The sequence below is a fragment of the Quercus robur genome, chromosome 10 (genome assembly GCF_932294415.1).
Source record: "Quercus robur chromosome 10, dhQueRobu3.1, whole genome shotgun sequence".
In the NCBI taxonomy this organism is placed as follows: Eukaryota; Viridiplantae; Streptophyta; class Magnoliopsida; order Fagales; family Fagaceae; genus Quercus; species Quercus robur.
In genome coordinates this window covers 35,429,445-35,441,461 of record NC_065543.1, presented here as the reverse complement: position 1 = coordinate 35,441,461, position 12,017 = coordinate 35,429,445, and positions in this window count along the sequence as shown.

Genomic DNA, 12,017 nt, shown 5'->3' with positions numbered 1-12,017 from the left:
ATTGCAACATCTTATGAAGCAATCTCGTTGCAGAAAAACAAAAGTAATTGTTAACCTTTACTAATTTCATATTACACACTCCACTAAATTGGGATTAGATTAAATATAATAGATTTCACTAATTAAATTCATCGTAAAACTCACTTTTCATATGAGAAAAGTTAATATTTGTTTATTATACTCCAGAGTATTCTATGATTTTCCCTATTTTTATGTACATGTTTCCAGTTACACTGCCAATAAATAGAAATAAATCAGCCTGTAATTTGAGCAGAAGTGGAGACATATTTAGTCTTAAGCTGTTATATTTGATTTGGCTAGTGTAGGTTCATGTTGTGACCTGATTCTTAATAAATAATTAAATAAGGGGAAAATAGGGTTCATGTTGTGACTTAGACTGGTTTATTCACCGCTAGCTCCTTGCAAAAGCATGTCTGATTCCATCAGCTCAGCTTGAACCCTGTTATTTAATATGACAACAATATTCAGTCTGTTTAATTTCTCTCATATCTTTATTCAGAGGAGAAAAGCATGGGATTGGAATAAATGAAAAAATTGATCTTTTGGGGAAAAAAAAAAGATTGATAGAGAAAATTGTGGAATTGAAGCAATCAAATCAAATTTCAAAATTTTGGTTGTGTATGTAATTCCCATTATAAAAATGGGTTATATTGAAATGTATTATCATGTATTATAAAACTGGGTATTCAAAGGATTACTTCTAAGTCTTATATACGAAAACGTTCTCCTTCCCTTCCTTATTTTCTTTTTCTACAATTTGTTTATGGTCCTGGCTCCTGGTTTGTGAAACATGTTCTAAGTATTGGCAAGGTATTCTTACTCCTTTCTTTCTTTTGTCTTCACTTAATTCCTCTTTGGTTGCTGAGAAAATCATGGAATATGAAAGTGAAAGGGAAAGAAAATGACCTTGTGTATTTGTTAGTATTTTTGTTTGAAAGTGTTGTTTTTCTAATTGTTATGTTTGGTTAATGAGAAAACTTAGAAAAGGAGAACTGTGTGTGTGAAACTTTGGGTTATTAGTCATGTAAAACTTCGCATTTTTAGGTGGGAGTTTCAAAGGGGTTAGTGAAGTCATAGTTTACCAATAAACAATACACTCTATCCACTGTTTCTGTGGTTTTTCAAACACCCAATAAGAATGCTTCGTGGTTATTATAGATAGTATTAATGTACATGTAACTGGTACTAGTCATGGTTTTTGTCTACATGGCTGGTTTTCATGAGGGTTGGTGAAAGAAATAACCTAGCAAATGCTAGTTGTAAGATCAGTCTAATCTTACAACTAGCATTTGCTAGGTTATTTCTTAGCGTGCAGGATTTTCTTTGTGTAATTATAGTTATTGTATTTTAGTTTTCACGGATTTTTTTTGTTATTATGTATGAGAAATTGTGACGTTATTTTGTTCAATCTATGAAATATATACCTTAAATCATAAGGTTACTAAACCATCTTGTGATTGAAAGTGATTTGCATTTTTAATTGTTATTAGGACACAACTTGTGTCTAGTGTATCAATACACTGGATATGTTAGAATGCAAACATATGTTATTAGAATTATTCTGTAGTTTATATTACATAATTAGTGCTTTAAAATTTGAAAGCCATAATTCAGACTCAGTGTGATTCCTTAGCCATAGTAGGATATTTTGTTATAATCCTAGTATTCCACATGAATTTAGTGTAAACTTAACTATATGTTTATAAACTCTTGGGCACTTCCCTCATATAAGCTGGTTATAAATACCCCATTACACAAGTTTTATTCAAACTAATATTTTATATCTTTAATAACCACCACAATTGAACACTTCCGTGCATGTAAATCTCCCATATTTTTCTTGTTCTCTATCACTCCATCACAAGTTTTCTACATGGTATGAGAGCACTAGCCTTTGAGCTTTTTTTATTTTTATTTTCCTCTTCTTGTCATTGCTTCTGCATCTTTAGCCGCAACAATCAACCTAATCTCAAAAGAGTCAAAACTACCACATGCTTGCCATCGAAAGGCCCATACCCAAACTAAAAACTCACAACACTTAACAAATTTGTTAGGTTCTAAAGTCTTAGGATTTTATGTATTTAGAACTCTAATTTGTATTGTTGGCAAACCATGATCAAAACAATGTGTTTAGAAGTGTTTTAGACTAGCTCAAAGTTGTGCATTTATGTAAAGTTGGAGTCGAGTTAAAGCAGGAAAGCATTGTGCCTTTCGGCCTGGCTCGATCGATCGAAAGATAGGCTCGATCGATCGAAGCTCGGGTAGAATGATTTTCTGCAGATTTTTCCAACTCAACCCTAAGTGTTTTAAAACGTTTTTAGGGTTTCTTATTTGTCCTAAGTATAAAAGGCAAACCCTAGCTACGTTTTAGTATTGTTCATAATTGCGGTTTGTGTAAATCTCTTGTGAGATCTAAAGGAGCTTTCCTTTACACAAACTTAGGTTTTTCAAGGAGAAGATTTATCTATACCTTGATGATCAATGCAGTTGCTGCCATTGAAGTTTAAAGAAAACACAAGCGGATGTGCTTGTATCTGGTGGTGAATCCAAAAAAGGAGTCCGTGAATTCAAAGTTTGCACGTGGTCGTGTCAGTAAGTTCTACTGGTTAGTAGCAATAAGAAGTCGAGCGTGGGGGCTTGTAAGTCTTATTGTATGAACTTCGATTCTTTCAAGATAGTGGATTCAAGTTTACCTTGAGGATAGCTAGGTCAAATCCTTCCCAAGTTTTTACCGGTTTGGTTTCCTAGGTGATCATATCTTGTATTATTTATTTTCCGTTGCTTTGCATGATTTGATCTTTATTATTGTGATAACCTAGATTTGTTAAATTGGACTAAGTAACAACTTGGCTAATTACCTAGGTTAAATCAATTGTTTTAAGGGGTCTAAAAACTATCAAGTGGTATCAGAGCGGGTAGCTCTTTTGTTGTTGATCTTTTGATCACTGAGCTGATCCTTAACCCCTTTGTTATGGATTCTTGGAAATTTTTTTTGCTTATTCATCAACTTGCTTACTTTGTGTATTTGTCTCTTGTTGAGTTTGTTAAATCTTTCCTTGAACGTCTTGGTCTTATCATATATGGTAATAATTATTTGTGTTATACTGTCTTAACCGCCTTAAAGGCACGTGATTCTTGTCTTTGGTATTTGGATAGTGGTTTTTCCAGGCATATGACAGGAAACAAAGGATTATTCAAGACTCTCTTTGAAGGAAAGATTGGGACAGTCACTTTTGGAGATGGAAGCAAATCTGTCATCAGAGGCATTGGAACTGTGGACATCCCAGGATTACCGGTCTTTGAAGATGTTTGGTATGTTGATGGACTGAAGGCAAATTTACTTAGCATCAGTCAGATTTGCGACAATGGACTAAATGTTCTCTTCACTAAGTATGAATGTTACTTGATAGAAGAGGTGACTGTATGTGTGTTGGTGTAAAGACAGCGGACAACTATTATGGATTGACACCAAGCATAAGCAACAAGTGTTTTAGTGTAAAGATTGACCAAGTTGATTTGTGGCATCAACGGTTGGGGCATGCAAGTCATAAGCAGTTAGAAAAGATTTCCAAATGTGATGCTGTTGTTGGTTTACCTAAGTTTGAGAAGATAGATAAGTGCATATGTGGACTATGTCAGATAGGTAAATAGATAAAATCTAAACATCTGTCTATGGCTAGTGTTCAAATTTCAAGACCTCTGGAGTTACTGCATATTGATCTTATGGGTCCTGCTCGAGTTCAGAGTTTAGGAGGAAAGAAGTATATTCTAGTGGTTGTGGATGACTTTACCAGATATACTTGGGTTATGCTTTTGAAAGATAAAGCTGAGGCTCCAGAGAAGATGATACATCTGTGTAAGAAATTGCAGGTTGAAAAATATACTGTGGTAGCCAGAATCAGAAGTGACCATGGAAGAGAATTTGAGAATACCAAGCTAGCTACCTTCTGCAATGAATAAGGCACACATCAAGAATTCTCATCACCTAAGACACCGCAACAAAATGGAATAGTTGAACGGAAAAATAGGGTCGTTCAAGAGATGGCATGTGTCATGTTGCACAATAAAAAATTGCCAAAATCTTTCTGGGGAGAAGCAGTTAACACTGCTTGCCATACACTCAACCGGGTGTATTTTAGACCTGATTCCAAGAAGACTCCTTATGAACTCTGGAGAGGAAAGAAGCCGGTCGTTAAGTGTTTCAGGATATTTGATAGTGATTGTTACATTCTACGTGATAGAGAGAACCTAGAGAAATTTGATGCAAATAGTGACAAGGGATATTTTCTAGGGTACTTCTCTACTAGTAGAGCATATAGAGTGTATAATCTGAGAACCAAAACTGTCATGGAATCGTCAAATGTTGTGACCAATGATGAAGTATGTCCAGAAGCATATTCAGAAAGTACTACTCCGGTTCAAGATAAGCCTATGGAGGTTAATGATTCTCTTCCTGTTGATTATGTTGGGAAACATAGTGATGAGGAGCTAATGGTGTTGAATGATGCAATTTCTGTGCCATCAAGTCCTGAACCATCCACTCCAGTTCATGAGACTCAACAGGTTTAACATGAGTTTAGTCCTTCATCAGAACAGAAAGGTACATCTACATCTCTAGTTAAAGGTCTTTCCTCTAGAGTAAGGCTTAATCATCCCTCCTCAAATATATTGGGAAGTCTGAATGACAACATGAGATTAAGGTCAAAAGCCTTAAGTGTAATTACACATTCATGTTATCTGTCCCAATTCGAACCGAAAAAAGTAGATGAGGCACTTCAAGATACTAATTGGGTAAACTTTATGCATGAAGAACTTCATCAATTTGTTCGAAATAATGTATGGGAATTAGTTCCTAGACCAAATGGTGTAAATGTAATTGGAACTAAATGGATCTTTAAGAACAAGTCAGATGAACATGGCACTGTTATCAGAAATAAATCAAGACTTGTTGCTCAAGACTACACACAAGTGGAAGGGATTGACTTTGATGAGACCTTTACTCCAGTAGCAAGATTGGAATCCATTAGGATATTGTTGGCTATAGCTAGTCATCTGAACTTCAAGCTATATCAAATAGATGTCAAAAGTGCTTTCTTGAATGGAATGCTGCAAGAAGAAGCATATGTTGAACAACCTAAAGGCTTTGCTGACCCTCACAGACCAGATGATGTGTATAAATTGAAGAGAGCACAATATGGTTTAAAACAAGCTCCACAGGCTTGGTATGATAGATTGACTACATATCTCACTGTGCATGGCTTCAAAAGGGGATTTGCAGACACTACTCTCTTCATAAGAAAGGATAAGAACAATTTTATTGTAGCTCAAATTTATGTAGATGATATTGTTTTTGGTGCTACTAATGACTCTCTTACTCATTCTTTTGCAGATGAAATGAAGGCAATGTTTGAAATGAGTATGGTTGGTGAACTAACTTATTTCTTAGGATTACAGGTGAAGCAAACGGATTCAGAGATCTACATCAACCAAGTAAAATATGCAAAGAATCTAGTCAAGAGATTTGGACTGGACAATGCTGCCTATGCTAGAACACCAATGGCCGCCAATGCAAAATTAACAAATGATCCATCAGGTGAGTCTGTTGATGTTACATTATACAGAAGTATAATTGGATGTCTTTTATATTTGACTGCTAATCGGCTTGATATTGCATTTAGTGTTGGTGTTTGTTCTAGATTTCAATCTAATCCTAAAGTTTCACACTTAAATGCTGTCAAAAGAATAATTAAATATGTTGTTGAAACTTGTAATTATGGATTATTTTATAGTAAAGAGTCTAATCTGTCTCTTACTGGTTTTTCTGATTCTGATTGGGCTGGTAATGCTGATGATAGAAAAAGCACCACTGGTGGGTGTTTTTATGTTGGTGCTAATCTTGTTACTTGGATGAGTAAAAAGTAAAATTCTGTGTCCTTGTCTACTGCCGAGGCAGAATATATTGCTGCTGGAAGTTGTTGCTCACAACTTCTTTGGATGAAAAAGGTTTTAACTGATTATGGGATATCCCAAGATACCATGGTGGTTTACTGTGATAACTCTAGTACTATTGACATATCTAAGAACCCTGTTCAACATTCTAAGACTAAGCACATAGAGATTAGGTATCATTTCATTAGGGATCTTGTTGAAAGAAAGATTGTGTGTCTTGAGTATATTCCTACTGAACGTTAGAATGCCGACATTTTCACCAAACCTCTTGATAGAAGTAAGTTTGAGACTCTTCGTCAAGTAATTGGTGTGATTTTGTGTCCCTGATTTGTCTTGGTCTTTTTGGTCCTTGTGCTTTATTGCTCTATCCTTTGTGACCATTGCTATTTGGTTTTGTTGTGTTTTTTGTTTTCTAGGATTTACATTGCATAACATTCATGCATTTCATTCTAAGTTTTTTTAATTAAAAAAAAAAGGAAGAAAAAGGAAGCAAATTTTGTTTTGTACTATTCTTCTTGGTTTTTGAGAACAAGGTTGGTCAATTTATTTTCACATAACATGTCTTTTGTACCTTGTTTAGCTTTGATGAGCTTACTTATTGCACTTTACTAGTTGAAGTTTTGTAGTGCATGTTGTGTGAGAAAGATGTTTATGATTTTTGATTACACTGTCTTAATCTTGAAATCACATGTTTTTGAATGTTGGACTTGAACTTTTAGAGAAAAACATAAATAACCATCTCACCACTGTTCACTAGCCAATTATGAACACCTTAGTGCATATCATAAGATTTTGTGCTCGAGAAAGTGTAACACATGCACAAAAAGAACATAAGGTGAAGCCTCGGTTTAAATTGCTTAATTCTTAAAATCAAAATTGGTGTGTACTATTAGACTTGATGCCAAACTCACATGACTTAAAATTGATATGTACATTATGAAGCATAAATTCAAGAAACTTACATAATTGCAAACTTATGATCTAGGAGATGTGGGAGTTATATGATGTAACTCTTTAGGTGATAGTCTCTTTTAAATTCTTTATAATGAATTTTGTAAACTTTTTGATTGATTGCTATTCACATATCACCTCACATGTATCTCAAGCTTTTGCTAGTGCACACACTACACGAGTTACTCTTTGATAAACTTTGTACATGTTATTGTGTGTGTTAATTGTCTGACCAACCAAGTTTTGCAAATACCTTGAATTTTGTGCAAAATTAATTTCTTGCTTGAAATTTTGTGGAGAATACAAGAAATTTTATTGTTTGGGAATTTAGCTTAAAATTCTTGTTTTGAAAATCATATCATCTCATACTCATGCATTTTGCTATTAAATTTCAATGCTTTGAGTTGATTCTAAATGTTTTTTTTTTTTTCAAAAAACTGTGTTTTCCTCAAATTTGGTGAGCCTCTGCCCATTTCGATCGATCCATTCTATTTTTCGATCGATCGAAAATTTTTAATTATGTTAGAGAGAGCCTCTGTCTATTTCGATCGATCGAAACTGTTTTTCGATCGATCGAACTCTTTACAAATTATTTTGATAGAGTCTCTGTCTGTTTCGATCGATCAAGGCTGTTTTTCAATCGATCGAAACTCATAAAACATGTTTTTTTAAAAGGTTAGAATGTCTTTTTCAAAAGGTACTTTTTCAAAAATTTTCAACATTTTCTCTCTCTCCGACTTGGCTAAGGCTCCACCAATGATTTTTTGTCGTTTTCTTCCGAGGTTTTTGCAAGGTTTTTGTCCTTCAAGGCCGGTAAGTCTCTTTTGCCCTTCCCTTTGCATTTTATTTCATGATTTCATGCATTGTATTGGGTATTTTCGGCACTTTTCACATGTTGGGGGTTTTTGATGATTCAAACCTTTTCTGGTGAAATTGATCAATGAGTTTTTGTTCTAGGATGTTATATTAATGATCCTTGTTGGTTAATTTGATCAATTTTATGGTTTTTGAAAAATTGGAAATTCTAGGGTTTGAAATTGTTCCGAATTGGGGATTTTGTCTAATTGGGTTAAATTGATAAAATTGGCTTGTCAAATTGATGTATTTGGTCATTAATTTTTGAATTCTATCATGTGTGATGATCAATTCGTCAATATTTTTCAAATTGATCAAGTGGTTTTCCAAACTTTGGGGTTTTTGTATTAATACATCTATGTTCAAGCCAATTTTGTGAATTTGAACTTTTTGGACTTAATTCACTGCATTAGAACATGCATCATACCATTTAAATTTGTCATGCATCATATAGATTTTAATTCTATATTTTTTTTTGTGCTAACTTGCAGTCTGCCCTTGGTTTTGTGTTTTGTTCTTTTGCTCTGTATTTTGGTCCTTATCCTAGCACCATGCCTAGGAAAACTAGAGCCCATAAAACCCCTTCCCCTTCCACTTCCTCTGAGTCTCCCTCTAGGAGTGAGATGTTTAGGAATGATAGAAGCCGAGAAGCCTTTGAGACCTTGAACAGTAAGCGTAAGATTTGGGCTGAGTGAGCCGTAGTCTTAGATGAGCTTGATCCGGCCATTAGGGCCAATTTTGAGTCTAGAGGTTAGTTGCCTCTCTTATAGATAGATCATCCACCCCCGACCGCCTTGATTAGAGAGTTCTTCTCGAACCTCTCTTGCCACGTCTATGATTCCAACACTCTTGTTAGGAGTTGGATACGAGGTATTAAGTTCACCATTACCCCTAGGGTAGTGGCTGAGGCTCTTGGGGTGCCGGTTGTTCGGGAGCCTGTCTATCCCTATGATGAGTCACCCTCATTAGATGTAGTCATGTCTTACATCACTGGGTCATCTATCCAGTAGGGTTCTGATCCTTGGATCACGTCCGCTGAGCTTACCGAGATTGCCTATCTTTTCTTTAGGATAGCGTGTCATTCGTTGTGGCCTATTTCTCACTTCCACACCATCCCTTTAGAGCGATGTGTGTTTTTGTATGCTTTTGTTTTTGGAGCGTCTATCAGTTTTTCTCATTTGTTCCTTCGTTCTTTGAACGAGGTTCATAGGAGTTCTGCTGTAGGGCATGCGCTTATTCATCCTATTTTCATTCATAGGCTTTTGCTCTTTTTAGGTCTAGATGGTTTCCTGTCTGAGGAGCCTGTGCATGTTGTTGCTCCCATAGGTGCCACTTTTCTTCGACAGAGGGCTGCTCACTTGAGAGTTGCACCTTCACATCCTAGAGGTGCGTCATCTAGTGGTGTACCCTATCCTTCCTCTTCTACAGGTACTGATGCTGCTGAGACATCGAGTGCTGCTGCTGCTGATGCTGATGTTCCTCCACTGACTGCTTCAGATGATTCAGACATTCGTCGTACGTTGGATCATGTCTTGACCGTTCAGGCAACTTATGGACAGATTTTGGTGGACATGCTCAATGAGATCCGTGCCTTGCGTGCAAAGTTGGCGCAGTTTAGACCACCTCCCTTTTAATGATGGATTTTTGTTTGCCCTTTGGCATTCCGTCACAAAAAGGGGGAGTACTTTGTAGTGTTTTTGCTTTTAGGGGAAGTTTATTTATTTTGGTTGGAGCTTGCGGAGTTTAGATTGTATCTAGGTGCTTCACTTTGTACTTTATATTTTTAGCTCTTGCCATGTTTTTTGATGGGATATTCATGTTAGGGGGAGTATTATGTTTTGTTGGTACTTTATATGTTTCTTGTTTCAAACTGCTTATTGATTTATATTTATGAGTTATTCATTGATATATGTCTTTATTATGTGTTGTTTGAAATCAAGAAGTTAATTTGTTTACTTGTATTGTTTCCACACATGCGGTTATGCATTTTGTTTAGTGTTTCAGGAAATATACAGGTTGATTCAATTGAGCTGCTGTCTACACTTGCAACTGATGGATAGTAGTTAGGATTGAATTTGTTTTATGAGCATTATTTTGTAAAGGCCTTTTTATTTTGTAAACTTTGAATTTCTAGTTGTGTTTTGTCACGGATTGCCAAAGGGGGAGTTTGTTAGGTTCTAAAGTCTTAGGATTTTATGTATTTAGAACTCTAATTTGTATTATTGGCAAATCATGATCAAAACAATGTGTTTAGAAGTGTTTTAGACTAGCTCAAAGTTGTGCATTTATGTAAAGTTGGAATCGAGTTAAAGCAGTAAAGCATTGTGCCTTTCGGCCTGGCTCGATCGATCGAAAGATAGGCTCGATCGATCAAAACTCGGGCAGAATGATTTTCTGCAGATTTTTCCTACTCAACCCTAAGTGTTTTAAAAAATTTTTAAGGTTTCTTATTTGTCCTAAGTATAAAAGGTAAACCCTAGCCACGTTTTAGTATTGCTCATAATTGCGGTTTGTGTAAATCTCTTGTGAGATCTAGAGGAGTTTTCCTTTACACAAACTTAGGGTTTTCAAGGAGAAGATTTATCTACATCTTGATGATCAATTCAGTTGCTGCCAATGAAGTTTAAAGAAAACACAAGTGGATGTGCTTGTATCTGGTGGTGATTCCAAGAAAGAAGGAGTCCATGGATTCGGAGCTTGCACGTGGTCGTGTCAGTAAGTTCTACTAGTTGGTAGCAATAAGAAGTCGAGCATGGGGGCTTGTAAGTCTTATTGTATGAACTTCAATTCTTTCAAGATAGTGGATTCAAGTTTACCTTGAGGATAGCTAAGTCAAATCCTCCCTAGGTTTTTACCGGTTTGGTTTCCTAGGTGATCATATCTTGTGTTATTTATTTTCCGCTGCTTTGCATGATTTGATCTTTATTATTGTGATAACCTAGATTTGTTAAACTTGACTAAGTAACAACTTGGCTAATTACCTAGGTTAAATCAATTGTTTTAAGGGGTCTAAAAACTATCAAAATTCTCACATCCTCTTTCTCCCCCACTCAAAAACATGTCCTCTGTATATATATATAACTCAAGTCCTCTTCTCTTTTCTTTTTTCTTTTTTTTTTTTTTCCCAAATCATAACAGATCCTCATTTCACATTTTTTAAAATCTCAAATCTTTTTCTTTTGATCCCATTTTGAAGAAATACTTTCACCAAAAAATAAAAATCAAATTTTGTAAAGTTGTTCATTTCTTTAAGGATTCCATCCACAGCTTGAGGGAGCGAAAGTACATGAGCGTGGCGAATTCCTCTCACTTCAATGAACATGATCCAGTCTAGAGATGACAACCAAGAGCACAATTGGTTGCGATTCTAAGGGTTTTACATTATTGGGATTGTTAGTGTGATACCACAAATTGTATAAATTGAATTGTTTTATAAATGTTTGTTGTGCAGGCATGTGCTAGGTTCCACATCAAATCCATGTTTACTAAGTGAATCTTGAGTTCATAAGTAAATTACTTATAAACTCAAGATTCACTTATGACTAGTCTTTTTGGGGTTTAAGTGCTTAGTATAACACCATGGATCCATAGATCTAGCCAGTGTCATTTGCAATCCAATGACCTAGTCATCTCTAGAGAGAGAATCACCAATGAGAAAATAAATATATTAAACCCAAATCTGTGTTGATCATTACAAGAGAGAGAGAGAGAGAGAGAGAAGAGAAAAGAGTTACAGACGTAGAGATAGAGAAACGAAAAAATGAATTAAAAAATAGTTTTTTTTTTTAATGTAATGATAAACAATGTAAAAAAAAAAAATTTGAAAATTTATTGAGCCCAATGCATGAGCTTTTTGGGTGGATTTAGTTATATTTTTGGCTAAATGTTGTTTTGAAGAGTTTGCTATGAATGCTCTTAGAGCATTAGCATCCAACGTTCTAAAAGGCATTTTTATCTATTTTGCATTTCAATGTGGCACCATATGTGTAAAAAACTATTTATTGCACCCTAATTATTTTAATCTCACAAAACAGTCTCTCTCTCTCTCTCTCTCTCTCTCTCTCTCTCTCTCTCTCTCTCTCTCTCTCTCTCATGTTCCCTCCACTATAGCAATCTCTCTTATAAAAAAAAAATAATGATAATATTAATATTTAAATAGAGTATAGGATAAAGGATGTGTTAAAAGTGGTAATATAAAATACTAAATACAAACCTTCTGTCTTAATATATGCTCTACAAAT